We start from the raw sequence: 20921 nt of genomic DNA, 5'->3' as shown, positions 1-20921 counted from the left end.
AGCCAAGGTTGGTTGCTTGAAAGTCGTTGCATCCATTAACGCAACACGCGACAATGACTTCTGCTGGCATATGTCACAAGGCGATCCTCCGACCTGTCCCCTCTCTACCCCCTTTCCCCTGCTTTTAAAACAAAACAGAAACACGGCGATGATGCCAACAGCATCCCATAAACAGAGGAGCAGCCGCTGCAGCTGAAAGGCAATGCACCTTTTTAGATGGGGGGAAAAAACCAGTTTCTTGGATATTTTTCCTCTTTTTTCTGGGACTAAAAAGGGAACAATCACTTTTATTTGGGGATTGTCACTTTCTGATAAGGTTTAAGGGGGTTTATAAGTTTAAGAAGTAAAAACTTTTAGTAACTATGTTTGGGTTAAGATGTCCTGAAATAAGATCAAGGAAGATCAAACAGGGGGATTTCTTAAATAAATAATAAAATATTTTGAGTTACTAGAACTTAACCTTTAAAAAATCTTTATATAAGTGATAAAATCCTGAGATTTTTCTTATTTTATATTTATTCCTATACACGATGAAGATTACAATCAACCTAGTTCTTAGTAGCCTTGTAGCTCATTTGAAAGACTTGCAAGCCGAACCCTCCTGCAAACCCGGAGCTAAATAAAAACCCGGCACTCTCGGATATCTCGAGGTGCCTCGGCGCAATAAGCGGCGATCACAATAAATGCCAAGCATCGATGGTTTCTTTTTTCCTTCTTTGTTTTTTTTACATTTTGCTGCTTTGTTTTTATATAGTCGTACATCCCACCGCCTGCCTCCTTACATCGACTGAAGAATATCGGATAATTTTTTTTTGGCATGTCTGTGAATTACCTTATGTTTATGCGCTTTCGCAAACGGCTCCGGTCCCGGCAAAAAAAAGCCAAAAATAAGAAGAAAAAACCGAAGCCGAATAAAATATATAAATGTGTCAGGTTGCTACAGCACCCTTATAAGCCGGGACTTTGAGGACAATGGGGCAACAGGGTGGGCTCAATCCCCAAAACAAAAAAAAAAAACCGAAATCAACGCTCACTTAGCTTCAAAGCGACGGAGTTCCCAGGAGCTGGGGCAAATCTTTTATAACCAAATCCCGCGGCGTGGCATAAAAGGCTCCATCTCATCAGCTGGCGGCATTTGGCCAAATTGATGCTGCTGATTGTCAAGTGATTTGATATGGAGCTGGCCTAATGATTGCTGATTTAATGTCCGGGCTGAGTCAGCGGAAATGACACTTATGAGGTGTGTTCGTATATGAGGATTAGGGTTATCCTTCCCACCATTCCGGAAGGACACGTGCGGATGCGCATGAGCCGAGGCAACCTAATTGGTAATCACACACCTCATGACCTCAACGGAAGGGACCAAATGCTCCGCATAAATCAGGTTTATTTCTGTTCCATCAAATGGCCAGTTTTTATAAAGTATGATTTTCCGCCACCCACTGGGGCTAGCGGTGCGAACCGCTCGGCTAGCAACAATAATAAAAAATGCAAATGCTTACCTTGGTATTTTTGGAAGATTTTCCGGAACTACAAAAAAAAAAAAAAAAAAGAAAAACAAATCAAAGCAGCGAGTTCACGCGACAACGCCTGGCAAAGAAATGATTTGGCCACAAAAACAAAGCGTAGAGCGGCAGATTCTCCAACGATTTACACGCCCACGTCTGGACTTAACCGACGCAGCCGGCCCCCTTTTTGCTTTCCTTCCATCTTCCATCTCAGAAAAGAAAAGTTTTCCCTGGGATTCCGCTTCTGGTCGTGCTCGGTTTTGCGTTCGTTATATTTTTTTTTTTGACAGCCCCCGTCCCTCTCTCATTGACGTGATACACGGGCTGACACGTAAAAGGAATTTGTTTTTCAGTGCAGAATTTTTTTGCACTTTTGCTTTTTTTTTTTTTTTTTTTGCTTGTTTTTCTTATAGTCGTGTTTTGCGTTAGGGTAATGCAGGGGTAGGGTATGGGAGAGGTGTACTTCTGTAAGGTCATTAGAATGGAGGAAATTAACTCTAAAAGATCAAAATAAATGTTAAATTTGAAAATTTTACAAATTTGTATACCCTTTCTACTTCTCCTCCATAATTTTGTATAAGTTTTAAGATTAATTATTAAATTTAAGATAATTATCAGAACAAAATTGAAAGGAGAGAGAGAGAAAGAGGAGGGTTAGTAAAGAGTAATCCCAATTCGTTTTAGTAAAAATCTATTTTAAAAATCAAATTGGTTATCGCACTGGTAAACTAATTTTAGGCCCACTGCTGACGCCTTTGGACCACCAGTCAGATCATCCTCATCATCAGCATCGCGGAGATCACCAAACATCCAATAATTCGCCCGGCAATTGGGTTTCGTGCTCAATCTGGTTTCTGGCCAATCCAGATCCCACTGCTGGTACTACCGACTGACTACCAACTACTGGCTGGCGATCGTCATCACCTGGATCTGGTACTTCTGTTTAGAATCAGTCCGGTGAAGTATGGAAAGCGCGTCATCGCGGGCGGCGCACGTCAAAGTCGATCATACGGCCCGGAATCTGGGGGCCGATCTGTGGGAGTTGGGCCACTTATTTAGCCGCCGTGAGACGGGTCAGCGAAGCCGGTCATGAGCTTAAAAACAAGCGCAGCAGCCGATCGGTCCGATCAACCGTGGACGGATTGTCGGACAGTTTTATTTTTCCAACAAATTACTTTTCAGATAAGCGCAAAAGAGATTTTGTACGGAATAAAAATCTTATTTATAGCTGACTGCGAGACGACCCTTGTCTCTCGCCCAGAGAAACCCATACGCCTCGTTCGTTTTCATTGTATTTGATCTTTGGAGCACGCTGCGGGAACGTCCTTCCACCCTAGCCTACCGAGATGCCAGCAAGAAATTCTATTTCCATGTGGATAGGCAAATGGAAATAAATCAATCCGTGGATGGGATACCACAATGTGCCAATTTTGTTCCCAAATTTATTGTTAGCTGTATTACAAGTGTTTGAAATTTTCTGGTTGGTTATAGAACGGTATTGAAAATTCCATTGGTGGAAAAATCAAATCATACTCAAAGAACAATGAGGGATAAATACAGTTTTAGATTTAATATTTTTAGAAAAGAAATCATGATCATATCTTTAGATTTGTAATACTTTTCAGAATTTCCCAGCGCTACCAGGAATTTGCCTTAGGATTTATGGGTAAATAAAGCAAATCTAATTTAAGTGTTTTCCTTCATTCAGAAGTAGCCAGAATTCACTTATTATTTATTTATCCAGAATTCAGGGCAGTGGTTCCTTTTTGGCCGCCACGCGACTGCAAACTGCTGCCAACTGAGCCAATTTTTTGCTTCAAATAGGACAACTTTTTTTGTGTGCTCTTTGCCTGGGTCAACTTTCTGGTAGCAGAACCAAACACCAAAATAAAAGGGAAAGAAAAACGAGTCTGCTTACACGCCATGAATTGGAAAGACTCGTAAAAAAGGAAGCCGAAAAACAACTGTCAGTCAAAATTAAAACAGGGCGACGATGATGTGGTCCTGTACCAGGATATCGGGCTACAGGAATCTCTGGGAAAAATGCAAAAATTATTCAGGAAATTAATAGCGGGTCTGTTTACCTTGTTTTCGGCTCCAGAATTGCGTAAATATGCCATCCTCTGCTGCAGAGACCCTGATTGGTCCCGCTCTCGATGTCCTGAATTTTGAATACCAACATGCCATAACAATGTGAGCAGATTTTCGGAGGTCGCGCTGACGGACGTTTTGGCCAGGCCCAGGCCGCTGCAGCGTTGAATGTAGTTCAGTGGGCTGCTTTATGGGGCCATCTAGATTCAGGGCTTGGGTCCTTGGTATTTTATGGCCCTGCTGCCATAGCTGCTGGTATTGTATACATTGCGTTGGTCGTCTGGCCGAGGACTTACGGGAACCAGCAGAAGCACGTTGCCTTGCTACTATGTCAGCGAGCCAGAACAATGTCAGACAGGATCAGCGAGGATCGTGATCACGGCGCGCAGTTTAGGTGCACCTTGCGGAGCAACCACCCTAATAGTTATTAATACATTTTCTAAAATTGCATCAAGAATTTTCACTCTGTCAAGAGAGCTTCCTCTGTAATGTCTGGAATCTTTATATGAATAAATTCCATCCTTCCAGGTGGATTAAATTCACCCATATCTAACGGTAGCTACATCCTGTCATTGAGCCTCTTTGAATTTTTAATTGCCTTAGCTAGATCTCTCAGATTGCTTCTCCTTCATTAGCTATCATGAAGAGTAGGTAGCTTCAGGTAGCGGTCCTAATTCATCCTCTGATAATTATTTCAATTTTTTGTCTTTCCCAACAAGAACGCCCTCCACTGGCAGAGGATTGCCCTTCCTGCCTACGCCCACTGGAAAGTGGAACGCATAACTAAGGAAAGATGAAAAACATTTCGTTAGCATCTAGTTTGACGGTGTGTTCTGTGATGATGCACCAACTGTGCACCGGAGGAGGTCCAAAACACAACCAGACCGTGTTAGCTGACCACAAAAGACCGTACCACTCACTACAGGAGGATGCCCGGACGGCTGGACGGGCGAACAGGTGACGATTAGGCCCTCAGCGAGAACAGCCCCGAAACAAAACCGGACTAGAAACAAAGTTAATACCAGAGACAGAATAAGCTTAAAAGAAGAAGGCCCACTAAGACTTGAATAGGAAACAAAAACGGACCCTACAATCTGGTGATCGCTTTGTGGCAGAATTGGCCGCGTTGATTTCAAAGGGGGCGCAAGTGATCAGCCATCAAAATGCTCGTGGAGGCAATTAAATTGCTGAACTGAATGAGCTTGAGCGCGTGCAGTGGTGAGTCTTTCGAGCAGAGCCTCGCATCCCAGGTGGAGCACACGATCCAGAACCTGCTGGCGATGAGCGGCGCCCTTCTATCCCCGTAATCCCAACCACTTCCCGGGGGCATGTTACGTTCGAAGGGAGCAGAAGCGAGAAGGCCGCAGCCACGCAGCTTCCAGCAGAAACGATCGCCTCGCGTGCTGGGTGGAAGGCGAAAAATAAGTGTTTCGGCTCTCCTGGTTTCATGTTCTCTGTTTATGTTTTTATAACAAGCTCCGCCGCCATTGCAGCTTCATACTTGACTGAAGATCCAAAGGAGAAGCGCCAACCTGAAGGTTATGGCCTAGAAAACTCGTAAGAGTCCAATTTGAGCCCGCAGAAGTCGCCTGCAACTTTGTTACATGTGGCCGCAATTAGTAGTTGGCTAGACGTAATTTTAGGTTTATTCCTAAACTCCTTACCCTAAATCCAATTTCCAGCTTTTGAAGACGGCGGAAAAATTGAGGGCTGCGTGGTTGAAGTATAACCTCTGTATAATATGCCATATAAATATTTTTTCGAAATTATAAATTTTACTACAAAACATTTTTTAAACTTTCTAATAACTTAGGTAAATATTTTCTTATATATTTTCTAGAAATTTAAATTTGAATTTCCCATAGAAAACTGTTTATTTACACAGAAGCTTGAACTGCTTACATCATTTAGCATCAAACGAAGCGACAGTAAACATAACAACAGCATGTAGAATGTATGTAAAATAGGAAACACAGCATACCAACCAAAGGTGGCGCCACTTATTTATTGCAAAACCACCACAAACCTTAAGCATATTTTGTTCTTTTCAAGGTAATTTAGTTTGATAAGTTAAATTAATTAATGAAACTAGACTTAATTTAAATAAACTCAGGAATAAAAACAGTCATATTCTATCTTCCACAAATATAAAATCTGTCGTTTGATCTTATATCTTAACCAAAAATAAATATTTAAATACCCAAAAGAAAAAAGCACTTAAAACCACTCCCTAGCTCTCTTTCATTAAATAATTATTTAAAATAAAATAAAGTGCCATATTCACCATCAAGATCTGATCTACCTACAGGATATATTCACCCAGCACTTCCCAACTTCAGCAGGCAACAAAAATCAGAGCTTCCATATTAAAACAAAACAAGGCATTAATATCAATTTGGTATCAACTTGACTGGCGTTCCGATGCCAATTGGGGGGGGTGCAGCTGCTGTGGCTGTGCATTCCGGAGTCCCTCACTGCTGATCTCCACCAGAACCGCCCCAAATTGTCAGAAGAAAAATCAGCGCCACCCTGGCTCTGACGCACTAGATTTGCCCGAGTGGCAAAGTTAAAGCTCAGTCTGGGATAATGACAGAGAGGATCTGGGAGACTTCAGGGACCATCCTCAAAGGAGGAACTGCTGCTACCATTTCACACCACGTCATCAGCACGAAAGACTGCGATCACATTTGAAGAGACCCATCTCAAGTTGGCTGCAGCTGTCGATTCCCGAGAATGTCAGGATTTATTTTTTTTTTTGGGGTCCAGAATCAGCAGCGTAGAAACGCTTGCAACACTTAGGCTGCTATTGTGCGTGTTCTTGTTTCGTCAGAGGTAAGCCAACCGGAAAAAGGGAGACCAATGGACCAAGAATCCGCATGACTCTGCTGACTCTTGGCCACCTAACCCAAGTCCCTGAGACCCATTAAATTCCTTGGCAGACAAGGGCCGAGTGCAAATCATAAAGCCAAAGGCCAAGGAAATTTGAATAGAGAAAGGCATAATAACAGCATATCATAAGAAGAAGAGATCAATGGGGACCTCACATATAATATATAGTATAATCCGCATAATATACCATGTAGCTTTTATTGACATTTGGGGCACCTAGGTTTGAGGTTTCGCCCATTCAGCGTTTCTGGGTATCACACAATCACTTTACACGTCATCACCCCAGATTCCTCCCTCACTCCTTGTCCTTTCTGGTCGGTCCCTTAGAGTTCCTTTTAGGCTTGCTTTCATATATAGCTCAGCTTCTATAGCGTCCTGGCGGTGCACCGTTTGTAGGCCTGGCTATTTCGACGCCACTCAGCGCCTCATCATGTGTTTTCGGTATTTAGGGAGTACCAGTTTCAGTTTCCAGTTTTCGGGCATGCCCTGTAGTCTAACCTAGACAGCTAGTTCTCCAGACATTGAGGGTATGCACGTTGGCCAGCGGCAAACCCAGCCACAGTCCAGCCAGCTGGTGGGTCCTGTGAGGTTCCAGTCCAAGCCAAGACAAACTCAGTGTGCTAGGTACTTGATCTCCCTGAGCAGATTCGCACGCTCCAAGGATCCAGATCATAAGGGCAGAAAAGAGATTAGAAATGGCAAACCACACTTACTCCCTTATATAAGAATCTATCTCTTTGTAGCTCCACTACCGTGTGGTGGAAGTCGCAATGGCAGATGCCAAAACCGCTAAGCCGAGTGCGGTGAATGCTCAGGCCAAACGCCGGACAGCAAATTCCCCGAGTACAGCTCCAAAGACGTGCGTCCTCATCTTGCGCAGATCCCATCCACGAATCAACCAGCCATCCGATCCTCAGTAACCAAGACATTACGATCGAAATGCGACCAATCGCAGGACAATGCCTCACTCGCAGCGCTCCTCGTGCTCATCAGGGTTTACCTGCAAAATCAAGAGAGTTCCATAAGTTGGGTGTCCATCCCAGGTACTCACGCTAGCAAAAGATTGGCGATCAGGGGCAGAGAACTTGGCTCCGTAGATCAGATCGTTGTAGCCCACAAAGGTGGTGATGGAGTTCTGTCTGTTGCGGTCCCAGAATTTCGAGTGCAATCCCAGCCGAGAGCAGAGTGTATGGTAGTTCCACTCTCGACCCCAGTCCAGGCTGTAGACCTCGTTCTTATGCTCTGCAAGCAGATCAGGGGGTTGTTTGGGCGTCTGCTGGTTAAGGCCGCCGATTCACCATCCAATCCGCACCAGATCTGAAGGGATCCATCAACAGGCAGTGGCAGCGAAATGGCGGCATAGGGACACCAGGCGACGTCGGACAAACCATCGGACTCCCCAGACGGCACAGTTCCCCAAAGGTTCTGGCCGTCTGTGGAGGTCAGAATTGGAGTTCTGTTCGAGAAAAAGAGGGAACCACCTCCAGCAAGACCGTACAGTTGGCTATAGGTTTGAAAGAGATTATAAGTTAGTTTTATAGTTTAGCAAGAAGGGTTAAGTTTGGTCTTCACCTCTTGGCTAGCAGCAAGTAGTTAGCTCAAAGGCGAAAAGCGCAGGCGAAAGCCATGTCGTGCTTTATGTGGTGTGAGTCTGAGTTTGTATTTGGTTTGAACTCTTTGAACTGAAAGGGGAAAAGGAAAATGAAGATATTATTTAACTAAGTATGTTAACTTGTAAAACATTATAATAAAGCCACAAACTAAGACACAACAAAACAGACAAATCAATATATCGACGATTGATTCATAACAAAATTAAAAAGCTTCTAAGGCTTCCCCTCTGCTGACCAAATAGAAACTCGGCTTAAAAGAGCAAGAGCAATATGCAAGAGACTGACTGACAACCCGGTAAAAAATTCAACGATGCTAATCCTGCTGCGTGTCGCCACACAATTATTCAACAGCAAGTTGGCCAGATGACCCTCGGACCAGGGTCAGGAATCGGAAAAATACTTGACATTAGCCAATTTGCTCCGGGCAAGGGCAAACTGCGCAGAAAAATAGACCAACCCCTAAGGGAAGCAGAATAGTTTGTAGTTTTCTATAAGTTTTTTTTGTCATTTCCAAACACAACAACTGGATAACGCGCAAATCAGTTAGTGGCCAGAATAGAAGACCCACGGACAGGGCCAGGGCAAAGGCATATACAGGTTGCAAGGCATTTGCCTTTCGCATTTTCCTCCCGCCGAACGGAAAACTCTATAACGCCATCGCCGACTTCAGCATCGAACAAAGTTGAATCCAGGAACTACATCTTAAAAAATCCAGGATGGTTTATCCGTGAAGGTCTTCAAGAAGGCCCGCCCAACGGCAAGGTCACCTTCTATCTGGGCCGCCGCGACTTCATCGATCTGGACGAGTGATCCCAGTTGATGGGGTTATTGTGGTGGAACCGGACTATTGAAGAACAGGAAGGTCTTTGTGGCCAACTGGCCACCACCCTATCGTTATGGCCGCGAGGGAAGATGAGGTCAGGGGAGTGAAGCTCTCCAAGGAACTGATCCTTGTCAGCGAGAACAGATCAGTGCCCATGACCAACCTACACATGGAGATGACACCCATGCAGGAGAAACTAGTCCAGGGCAAGCTGGGCTGCAACTGCTCACCCATTCACCTTCCACTTCCCGGCAACTCCTATAGCTCATGACCTTCAGACAGGAGGGCGATGACAATGGCAAGCCTCTGGGTGGGGCGCGCCATCCGTGCATTGTGGCCGATTCCGAGGACGATCCGCCAGCCAAGCGCAGCATGGTCAGCCTGGAGATTAAGAAGCTCCAGTATGCTCCCCTCAATCGTGGCCAGCGGTTGCCCAGCCTCGCTGGTCAGCAAGGGCTTCACCTTCTCCATGGTACGCAAGCTTGGGTCTGGGTTACGCTGGATCGGGAGATATACTACCATGGCGAGAAGACGGCAGCCACCGTTCCAGGGTTTCAGAACAACTCGAAGAAGTCCGTGAAGCATCAAATTGCGTTCATTGTGCAGACACCGAGATCACCATGGTGAATGCCCAGTTCAGCAAGCAAGTGGCCCAGCTGGAGACCAAGGAGGGCTGCCCATTACCCGGGGCCAATCTTAGCCAAGACCTTCTACCTGATTCCTCTGGCGGCCAACAACAAGGATCGTCATGGTAGGTTTGCATGTGAAAAGAGGGTCTTGGGGGTTTCGCAATGGGTTTTTATCTGACCTTGAGGTATTGCCTTGGATGGGCACTTGAAGGACGAGGATGTCAACCTGGCCTCATCCACCATGGTGCAGGGAGGGTAAGTCCACGGAGATGCCGGGTATGTCATCGTACTCGGTAGCGCAGCAAGCAACTGCGGTACTCTGGGAGGGAGAGATGCAGACGGATGTACCTTCAAGCTGCTCCAACCGGCACCTGGTAAGCCCCATTAGATCACTTCTTTGGTAATCCCTTTAGTAACCCTCCCATGGCTTAGGCACCATTGTGAGAAGAAGCGCTCGAATGCCACTGAAGCAGATGAGAGTCCATCGAGCAGCACCGCAATGTGAAGGGCTATTACCAGGGACGACGATGACAATATTGTATTCGAGGACTTTGCCAAGATGCGTATGAACAACGTTAACATGGCGGACTAAAGCCAGGGATCTGTGGAACTATCTTCATCTAGCTTTGTTGTGAACCAAATTGGAATTGATCCAGATCGAAAGCACTGAAACTTGTTGCAGCTCTCTCGTGGAGGCCACAATCTTTGTGCATTATAATCGTATCTATAACGCTCTCTGTGTAGTAACTGGGGTGGATCTGAGTTTTGTACCCGTAGATATGCATGTTGAAGTGTTGAGCCGACCTCGCTTATGCCCTATATTATAAATGTGTTATGGCTATCAAAACTTACCTTTTCTCTTCTTTCTATGGAATATCCAAAAGTAGGTTTGGTTTTTATAAAGTGTATAGTCTTGGAGAGAGGTTCTTGGATGGTGCTGTGGGTTTCAACTTCCAGAAGTCGAATGAACTGCCTAACTGCAGCTCGACAAGGAAGGATCTGGGCCTGGATTTTAGGGGATGGTTTGGCAACGATGACAGGGGTTGAAAAAGCCCAGTGGTTATGGTCACTACTGTGGCTTTCCAACCCCTTAAAGAATCAACAGGCTGTCAGGATATATGGGCGACCAATCGGGATCAACTAGAACTGGATATGGCCGGCTCTAACGGTCAACGGAACTTCCCAAACCAACTGGTTGACAAAGATAAAGCGAAAGTTTTTAGTGCTAAATAGCCAGCTTTGACCTTGATGATGGCTAAGGCCGCCAGCTGGCATCAGTTTGATTCTGATCTCCGCCAGACTTACTATTTTTCTTTTCCTATCTTTTTTTTTTTTTTGCCTATGACTGCTTATATAAGGCAGCATAACGGCTGGCCCTCAGCTGACCGTTGAGCATTGCAACAATCCGGGAGCAGCTTCGATCGATTTCCCATGACGCTGAACGCGGGCAGTGACTTCCGGCTTTTAGCCACACCACAGCACTTGGCCCCAGACAGCCAAGCAAGGGTGGCCAACTATAAATGGCTATGTTGTTGTCAAAATGCTGCCACAAATTTGACGAGAGTGCAACGCGATGGAGCTGCCAATTGGAAACTATTCGATGAACTCAGGCAGTTGAAGTTGCAAATATTAAGCTCCGCAATTCTGTTGCTCGTTACGCCGGCAATGTTGCAGCAGCAACATCTGTTCTACCATCCAAGGAATTGTACGACGATTCTACCGCGTCTTCGCAGATTTGAGTAAGGCAGGGAGCCGCCCTTTGTAAGTGGTACAATCCGGTTCCACCGCCTTTCGCTCACTCCGCAACAACAGACGCCCCACTTCCAGCTGATCAACTATCGGCCCAGTTATCAGCCCTTGCCTTTGGATTACCAACAACAACAGTTGCCAGCTCCTGCTCCACCACTACCACTTCGTCATCCGCAACAGAGTGTCCAGTATCAGCCGCCAGACCATTGCTCCACATGCCAGGGAGTTGGCAAAAATCGTTAATGAAGGGAGTATCTGCCGGTGCAACGGGTTTCCCCCAGCAAACTCAACGTCGTGCGGAGGAGCAGCAGCAGTTGCAGCAGCAGCACATGCAAGAATAGTCAGCAAAGCACGGCAGCACTCTCAGCGCTTTACAATGACTGTGCCGCACAGCTCTGCTTTACTAGCGATGATGTTGCAATGATTCCCCTCGGATTGCCAAATCGAAGGAGCAACAGCGGCAGCCTTCTGAGAACGGTCAAGCTGGACGGCCCAGAAGGAGTCCTAAGGAGCTGGACACGGATGTCACTGAAACCAGAAGACAAACTGACTCGAGTGTCAAGGAAACTGCAATACTTTCAGTAAGGAAATTGGGTCAGAAAAAGGGTGAAAAGTGTGGAATTATAAATTATGATTATGTTTTTAACATGCATCTTCATGCTTGAAATCAATCAACACATTTTTAACACAAAATCACTGAAACACAAATTCACTCAATTCCAAAAAGAAAAGGTTTATTGAATATGGGTGAAAATTGTTACGAAAACACGGTGGTAGTTGAGTTTTAATTAAAATTCAAAAGATTTCCCTTGAAATCATGCACGGAAAAAGTGGTGGTTGTTAAATCCTGCACCACAAGCAACACTTCACAATTATTTTTCATTCCACCTTTTAGTAGGAAAATTGAGGTTATAGGAAAAGGGTGAAAAGTGCTTCCAAAGTGTTTGGACAAATGGGTGGTTGTTGCCTAAATAATTGAAAATTACAATTGGAAGTAAGCCGAATAATTTCCTGATTTCCTATTTTGGCAAGCTAGCTTTTCTGACTTCTTTTAACTTTTAAAGCTCTTCTGCAAAATTAATATGATAATTCAGGCGGCAAGTTAGTTGACCAGCTAGAAGTTCCTGAGTTCTAAATTTAAACTCCCTAATCAGTGATATTTTCATGCGCTTCAAGGTATGGCCCCAATTCTGGAGTCACGGTATCACGTCCTGAGTAAGCACCCGAAGAGCTCAGGAAAAAGGATTCGAGACCCGAGTGGCACAGAACCGCTACAAGGGCGAGGTGAGCTCTCAGCCATTGGCAACCTAATTTTCAGATAATTCTTAAGACTTTCTCTTCCAAACCTCCTTTGGGCTGGGACTTAGGTGATTTGGACTGATCGTCAAAGGAGGCCACGGCGAACATCGTTGAGCAAGGCCCAGGGGGAAACTCTAAGAGGGAGACCTTAATTTTACTGCTCCTTCCCTCCCCCTCTCCCTCTCTCTCTGTACATAACCATTTTTGGAAATACGCATAAATCGTGACTTTTCGTAATGCTTGGCGTATTATTTATTTAAGGGCAATGATTTGGCGTGAGTTGGAATGAGCACTGCAAAGATTAGCATACGAATGGAATTGGCTCAGCTTCCACTGGTTCTTGTCTTAGGTCATCTTCGAGATTTTCTCACGCCACTACGGGAAAAGTGGACTGTCCAACCGGTTACACAACTTTCAAGGACCACTGGGCCAGAAAAAGGGTCAACTAGAGGAGAGGGCCATCCTTTAGCCTTTAGCCGGAAACTGGTTCTGGGCAGTGACCCAATGAATGTCCTGCGGTACTGAGTTACAGGACAAGACAGTCCAGTCAGCTGGGTCAGTGGAGTACATCATGCGGGTCGAATATGTAAATGCGTCTGCCGTAGGACCAAGACGAAGGGTTGGAAAGATGTTAGGGACTTATCTGGCCCATCTTGTAACCTCGGGGGTTGCAGTCACGGGTCATTGCATATCCAAAGTCGGACGCACAAAATGGAGACAAATGCCCCTGCGGCCACGAACCTAATGTCCAGTGGTTTGTCTATATCTTGAGGCACGAATGACCATGCACATGTCTGGGATTCTTACATCAGATCAATATTAAGTCCGGGGGCATACGTTATGTATGTAAATGGGTTGCAGCCCTTTGACCGGGCTATGCGGGTCAATAGCGAAGCGATCGGCGCTGGCTGTCAGTCATCTCACCTCGAGACTGTCCAGAACCGGTTGGTAATCGCCGGTCTTCATCTTGAGCGATAAGGTCATCAAAGCAAGGGATATATCTGGACTGACTCATTCTCACACGCTCATCTATTTTATGCGAGGACTCTGCAGAAGGACAACTGGATGCGACTGCGATAGAGATTGCGGATTGCTATTGCTATTGCTTTTGCTGTGGCGTGAGTAGTGGAGGTTCCCGAAAGGACAACCGGTCAGAGCCCGGTCAAGCCGGGTCCGGCTCAAAATCCGTGTCTTCGGTGACCACAATCCACGACGTCTTGTGAGAACTCCCATTAGCAGGCCTTTGTCAGCAACTGCCCAGGGAACAGGCGTGTCCTTAGATCTTCCGTTTTGCCGTGTCACTGGGATCTTGGTCCTCTGCGTCCAAATTTACTGATTTTGCCACTTCCGGGCGCAAGGGGTAGGACATTGATTTGAGAGGCAAATAAAATTTGTTTACCTTCGAGACTGGTGTGACCCTGCAATTTGGACATTCAAGTGAGTCTCAGATTGTCTCAAAGTAATCAAATTTTGTGATTTCCAAGATGTTGTAGAGGAGGGAGGTAGGCTCTAAGGCAGGAAGAGGGATTACAGTTTTTTAACAGGTTTTTCTAATTCCTAAATTTAAAAGTGCAGGAAAGAAAGGAAAGAAAGGAAAGGAAGAAAGTTAAAGCGAAAATACTAATTAATTGGTATAACAACCTCAGGGTCGACCGAAATTTGCACTTATTATCAGTGTATCCAAAAAATCAGAATTATTTATTTTTAGAATTGAATGGGTTGAATGCGAATTGAATTCACAAGCTGAACGACGTATGGCAATTCCATAATCCGAATATTTTTTCGGTTTTTAAATGAAGAAAATACTGGGATCTTGGTCGAAAATCAGGATATTTTGAAATCAAAAGGGTAAAAAATTTACAAACAATATAAAAAAAATCTCGTTTTGAGTGGTGCACAGTTTGGGAAATTTAATTAACGAATTTAACGAGGTAATAAAATTCCATGTTACGATTTAGGCTTCCCTTAAGGAAATAGTGATATTTTGGGAGGAACATCAAAATTGGGTAAAATTCGCGAAGCATTTTCCCTTAGTGTTATGCTTCTAACTTGGTCAAAAGAAAGACGCAGAACCAAAAAGGGAAGACTGTTTTGTGCAGCTAACGACGTAAACAAACTTTCTGTTTCATTTTAGTGATGATTTTCGAAAGTTTATATTTTCTCAAATTTTGGCATTTTTTGTGGGGGGTACCATGACCATTTTTTCGAAAAAATTGAAAAATATTTTTCTTCAGACTAGAATGCCAGTTGAATATCTTTGAAAATAGATTGAAATACAAGCTCAACAAGGTATAATATTCACATTCTACGATAAGATCATTTTCGCTTTGTAATAAGGAAAATACTATTCATTTTTTGAGACACAAATCAGGACAAGACCTATTTTCACATTTTTTGAAAAATAATCATAAAAATTGACTATAAATCTCAAAAAAATCACTTTTTAAGTGTGGTACACAGTTCGACGGGAAATTAATTACGAATTCAACGAGATATAACATTCCATGTTGTGATCAGTTTTGCCTTTGTAACAAGGAAAATACTGATATTTTGGGCTGAAAATCAAAATTGTGACTTTTAGTAAAATTAGCGATAGTTTTACCAGTATAATGCTTATAACTCTGTTAAAATAAAACGCACAGCTATAAGGAGGATTGTTTTGTGCAGCCTACGACCCAAGTACAAACTTTCTATGTGGGTATGGCGAAGGTTTTCAGAAATTTAATTTTTGTCAAATTTCATTTTTGTGGGGGGTAACATCATCTTTTTATGAAAAATCGAAAAAATATTTTTCCTCTGGGATTTCCAATGGCACTTCGATATTTCCTTTGAAAATAGATTGAAAAAGAAGCTCAACGAGGTATGGCATTTCAAATTCCGACCATTTTTGGTCTTGTTATGGAAAAATACGTATATTTTGATCTTTGATTTGGAACGACCGATTATTCGATCCAGGTCCTTTCATCATAAAAATTACGAAAATCCAAAAATGTACTTTGAGGTGGGAATTTTACAGTTCGACGGGGAATTTAAATACGAATTCAACGAGGTATAACATTCCATGCTATGACCACTTTCGGGCTTTGTTATGAGGGAAAATACTGATAGTTAGAGCTAAAAATAAAATATGACTTCTTTTGAGTAAAATTCGCGATATTTTCCCAGTGTTATGCCTTATAACTTTGTCAAAAGAAGACGCAGAACCAAAGGAAGACAGTTTGTGCAGCTAACGACCTAAACAAACTTTCTGTTTCATTCCGGTGATGATTTTCGCCAAGCTTTATTTTCTTCTCAAATTTGCATTTTTGTAAGGGGGTACCAATCAATCATTTTTCGAAAAATTGAAAAAATATTTTTTCTCAGATTTGGATGACAGTTAAATATTTTGAAAATGGAATTAAAAAAGAAGCTCAACGACGTACGGCGATTCCAGATTCCGACCATTTTTAGATTTGGAATAGAGGAAAATACTGAAATTTTGAGACACAAAGCTTGACAGACCATTTTCGCGTTTTTAAACATCATTAAAATGTTTGAAAAATCTCTAAAAATGAACACTTAAACCTAGGTATACAGTTGGACGGGAAATTTAAATGCGAACTCAGCGAGCTATAACATTCCATATTCTGGCCATTTGACATTAGAAAAAATTCTGAAGTTTTGAGAGAATTCAAAAACTAGAAAATACAAAATAATAGTCGAATCAAAAGCACCTACATAAGTTTTCGAAATTTTTAATTTAATATTCTAAACATGAAAGTCGAACCTCAAATGAATGACATAAAATGGGAATAATGTTATAATCAAAGCAATCGAGTCTCGGCATATTTACAAACTACATGGACTTGAGGAACTTTCAAGAGTGTTTCGAAAAGAGTCTCGATCCAATCGATCGAATCCCCTCACTGGTAAGGGTGATACTTCGCGGCTGCTGCTGCTGTTGGTGCTGATGCTGATACTCGCTGCTTGGCGCTAGGGCCCGAGCTATATTCCTGCTGGGACTTGCGGCCACCAGCGCGGAGCAACTGTGTCGCAGGCGGGGAGTGGGAATCTTCACCACGATATCGGGTGAGGCTCACGGATGACCATCAGCCTTGAAACCCTCCTTGGGATCAGCTTAAAGTATTTTCGAGCGGAAAAGAATGAAGCCATCGAAATCCACCACAGAGTAACTGCCCTTGATCACGGAACCATCGTGGATCTCCTTGCGGTTCCTGATAGTTGGTGAACTCGTCGTCTTTCATACGGGAATCCGAACTGGTAGGAGGAGTTTAGCTGGAAAATGGTTAAGGTTGAGTTGGTTAGTTACAAGATTGCTTAAGATTAAACGTAAAACTTGTTTTATGGAAATTATGCAAACCAGTAATTTCTAGAAAAATATCTTTGATTTTCTATAAGGAATTTTATCTAGTATCTTATTTTAAAAAATAAAAATCAGATTGCGTACTTTTTGCAAACTTAGAACTTCAAATGCGTACTGCAACTTCAGTGCTGACCCAAATTCATGGCTGGCCCATAAAAACGTGTCCAGACAATGGTTACGTCCTTAGCCACAGGCGCATGCGCGTGGCTGTGTAACTCCAAACTCCCAGTCCCAGATCACGCACAAGTGAAAGTAATTTGGAGCCGCTTCGGTATATTTTAATGGTCCAAGCGCACGAAATCAAAGTGCCGTTGCAGCGGATCACACAATCGATCGGCTGACTGGGGATTATGCAACAAGGCGGTAGAAGTACCACCCACTAAAACCCCAAGGCGTTGAATAATTTATGCGCAAGGTTGGCGATTTCCCCTACTTTTTGTGAGGGGGATGCAAAAGTAGTCAGACCTTCAACTAGCCAAGACAATTCGATCATAGATTATTACCAAACTGGGTTAAGGTAACTAGAAGATCGTGGTTCTGAGGCGTGGTCATAGATCCCCGGTTGGGCCTGACGTGGCCCAAAAAAAAAAAACGTTTATATACCCAAAGAACCGCAAGCCGAAAATGGAAAGGCAAAAGCCAGTTTGCAAGCCGGTTCTAATGCGTGCAATGTCCATTGAAACTTATTGTTGTGGGAACTGGGCTCGGAACTGCAGATCTCTTAAGGCATTGGGGCATAGGGGTCGCAATTGAAAGTGATTGTCTGGCGGAGAATGTAATAGCCAGCGGCAGTGTCACTCTTATGGCCATCGAAGGCAGAAAAAAAGCAGTAAGCAGTATGGGAAATGCATAATCTACTGGTTGAACTTGCAAATGACACTTTTACGGGCATGGGTCTATGAAATATGGATTTTGTTAAAAGGTTTATTACCTTGCCATATACATTGCAATTTCCTTTATGGCTTACAATTTCCCATTTAAATATTAATAAAACCATTATTGTTTTTAAGAGCCATCTGCCTATTTCTCTCCTGTCATATTCATCAATTTTAAGTGGCTAAGATGATGGCACGCCATCGGAGCACCTTAACCTCATCTCGTTAGCTCATTGCTGCATTAAGGCTGATGGATTATGGTCACTTTGGTAACGGATATTCACCAGCTTCCGCATGCAAAGGCCATAAACAATCGCCGCTGGCTAAGTGGCCAAACGGACCGGACCAGGAGCAAACTCGGGCCAATGAACATGCACAATGCGATGCACAAACACATATGGCCATGGCCATCCAATCCACACACTGTTGCCGAGTGTGGTTAATGAACCCCAAGTCACAGTTCCCTCCCCCGATCCATCTCCAATGCCATTGCATGCCTCAATTGTAATTATGTTGCTGTTGTAGATGTTGCAGTTGCTATTGGAGTTGCTGCTGCAGTCAAGCGAAAAGGAAAGTCTGCGAAAGTCCCACTCGAATGCGAGTGCCAACTCTAGCTGTGCACCGCGAAAAGAGGATCGTTTTCCATTTGATATTAATATCAAAATGGTTAAAGCAATTATTATAACCTTGTTTTATGAGTGTGTTATTAGTAAACGTTAATGGCACTTAAGTTTTTGTGTAGCATCAAAACGGGGCTATAAACCTCTGAAAAGTACACAAAAACATGTTATTCACCCTCTACTTTCCTTTGCCAATCTGTTTTCTAAACATTTCAAATTATTTTCCCTGTGCATTTCAGACTTACGTCATCGTATTCCTCCTCCCCCTCGGGCTGCTGCTGCTGTAGCGACAACTTGTGCTGTCCTTGCCGAGGATCGAAGTGGAAGGAGCCTGGTAAGAGGGCTGCTGAATCCGGCGGGGTGGCTGAGGGAGCAGCTTGGGTAGGTGGACGGTAGGACGACTGCTGCGGCTGGGCTTGGTATTGCTAAGATAAGGATATATATCCAAGATATAGAAATATATCATATAGTAACCGAGTATGAAAACCCACCTGATAGTCCCTGAGGGCCGGTGCCACGTATCCCTGCTGCTGCTGCTGGGAACGAATCTGCTCGGCCACCGTATCCCTTGATCCTGATTTGCTGGCCAGAGTTGACATACTGCTGCGTTTGTTCTGAGTTCTGTTCAAAAATGGGCGTGGCATCGTTGGGCTGAGCCTGTTGCTGCTGCTGCTGGTGCTGCAATTGTTGGTAGTACTGCCTCAAGTAGGCGGGATCCACGCCCCTGTTGTCCGCTGACAACACCACAAATTGCCAATGTGGCCACCACTAGCAGGAATTGCATGTTGTTGGTGGGTTTCTAGACGTTGCTACTGGATGTTAGATCACACTGAACCGACGAGACGCGGACACTCGAATTCAAATTCAAACACTCTAACTGAAACCTCGGCGGAGCCACAAATGTATCTGCGCTGGCTGCGGATCCAAATTGCACTTTTATATCGACAAACGGCAAATGCCGAGCGGTAACCATACACGACGACTCTCTTACTCTCTAAGCCCAAATCCAGCTCTCTTAGCTGATTTACAACAGCTGTTTTTGGGTGGCTGAAGCCCCCGAACTCGGTTGTCACTTCCGTTCAAATCATAGTTCACAGTACCCTCGACCTGGGCCATTGTTAAAGGTTTTCGCTTTTTTTTTTGTAACCCTACGTGATCTCGGCCAACTGATCAGTTAACAGCTGTTAACGTGATTAATAGCAAAAAAAAAAAAAAAAAACAGGGGGCGTTTAAAACTTTCCCGAATCTGTCATCTGCAACTGCAACACCAATGTACTCGTACTATATATCAAAGTTATTGCAGATTGCAACACATTTTGGAAGACATGCAATGCCCACAAATGTAAATGTAAATTACTTTTGTGGTTGACTCCTCCGACATGCAAGTGCCTATAACTGATTCAATGCAATTGTCTTGATGGCTTCCCATTAGATAATCATGCCCAATTAATCGGCTCTCAATTAAGAAGAGGTCAATGCAATCGTAGGAGAGCCACACCCGAGTCAAAAATCGAACCCAACAAGTGCAGAGCCGCCTCCATTGTTTGTGACCCAAATTGCCGTAAACGTTTTTCTTTTTTTCTTTCGTTTTTTCATTGGCGCCCAACTATGTATCCATCTATCTGTGAATACCTATCTACCAGTTTGTATCTGAATCTGAATCTGATGTTGCGTTTGCGTTGCGGTTGAATGGGTTCAAGCGATCTTCGATGTCGCCGATTGCCAAATCTTATTTCTGTACTCCCAAGCCCTTTGCATATAGTCATACGATCATATGATCATGTGATCGTGTCATTAAACCTCTATAAGTCCTACTCCGAATTAGATATTTGAGCTGTGAGCTATGTGATTACAATTGCCACAGAGCTCGAGCCTATATATTGTTGATGTTACAGTTGCCATACGCATACGCCCTGAATTTGCATCGATTCGCAATCGACAAGGTCGTTTCGGGGGAGTCGAATTCGGGACAATACTGAGCTGACCGTTTAATGGGATCGCTCTGACATTGTGCCAGCTAAAAAACGAACAAAAATACAATTGAAAGAAAAACCAAGCCATATTTGTGGCTTACTTAGCCGTGAAGTTAAAGTACATTATGTGTTGCAGACAATTGTTATGCACATTACACACGTACGCTCTCAGTGACTTATTTCCATTCAAATTAAAGTCAAATTTATGGGTACGCTCATTTCTCGGCTCATGTGTGCATATAGTTTCAATATAAATACGTTTAATTGCCGGAATGATTGATGGAATAAGTGCAGATTTGCAGCGTCATGTTATGCAAAGATTTTCGGCTACTCTTTTGGCTTAGTTTTTGGGTTGGGTTTCTCTGGCTGCTCTGGCTGCTCTGAACTGGGCTGGGCTGGGGCACTACTTATGTTAAAAAAGAAGGCTGGCAGACAAAAGAGCTCGTCATATTCAAATTATTGCCGGCATGTTGAAATCTCCGATCATAA

The 20921-nt window shown here is 43.8% G+C and overlaps 4 pseudogenes; 2 read left to right on the top strand and 2 right to left on the bottom strand.

Annotated features, from left to right (window-relative positions):
- Positions 1-7299: 7299 nt before the first annotated feature.
- On the bottom strand, positions 7300-8231 carry LOC121530203 (annotated as a pseudogene).
- A 180-nt stretch (positions 8232-8411) lies between these two features.
- On the top strand, positions 8412-10145 carry LOC121530200 (annotated as a pseudogene).
- Positions 10146-10984: 839 nt separating this feature from the next.
- Positions 10985-12715, top strand: LOC121530199 (annotated as a pseudogene).
- A 1330-nt stretch (positions 12716-14045) lies between these two features.
- On the bottom strand, positions 14046-19389 carry LOC121530197 (annotated as a pseudogene).
- Positions 19390-20921: the final 1532 nt, after the last annotated feature.

Source organism: Drosophila eugracilis, unplaced genomic scaffold, assembly GCF_018153835.1.
Source record: "Drosophila eugracilis isolate 14026-0451.02 unplaced genomic scaffold, ASM1815383v1 contig_1205, whole genome shotgun sequence".
In the NCBI taxonomy this organism is placed as follows: Eukaryota; Metazoa; Arthropoda; class Insecta; order Diptera; family Drosophilidae; genus Drosophila; species Drosophila eugracilis.
This window is presented reverse-complemented; position numbering and strand designations above follow the sequence as displayed.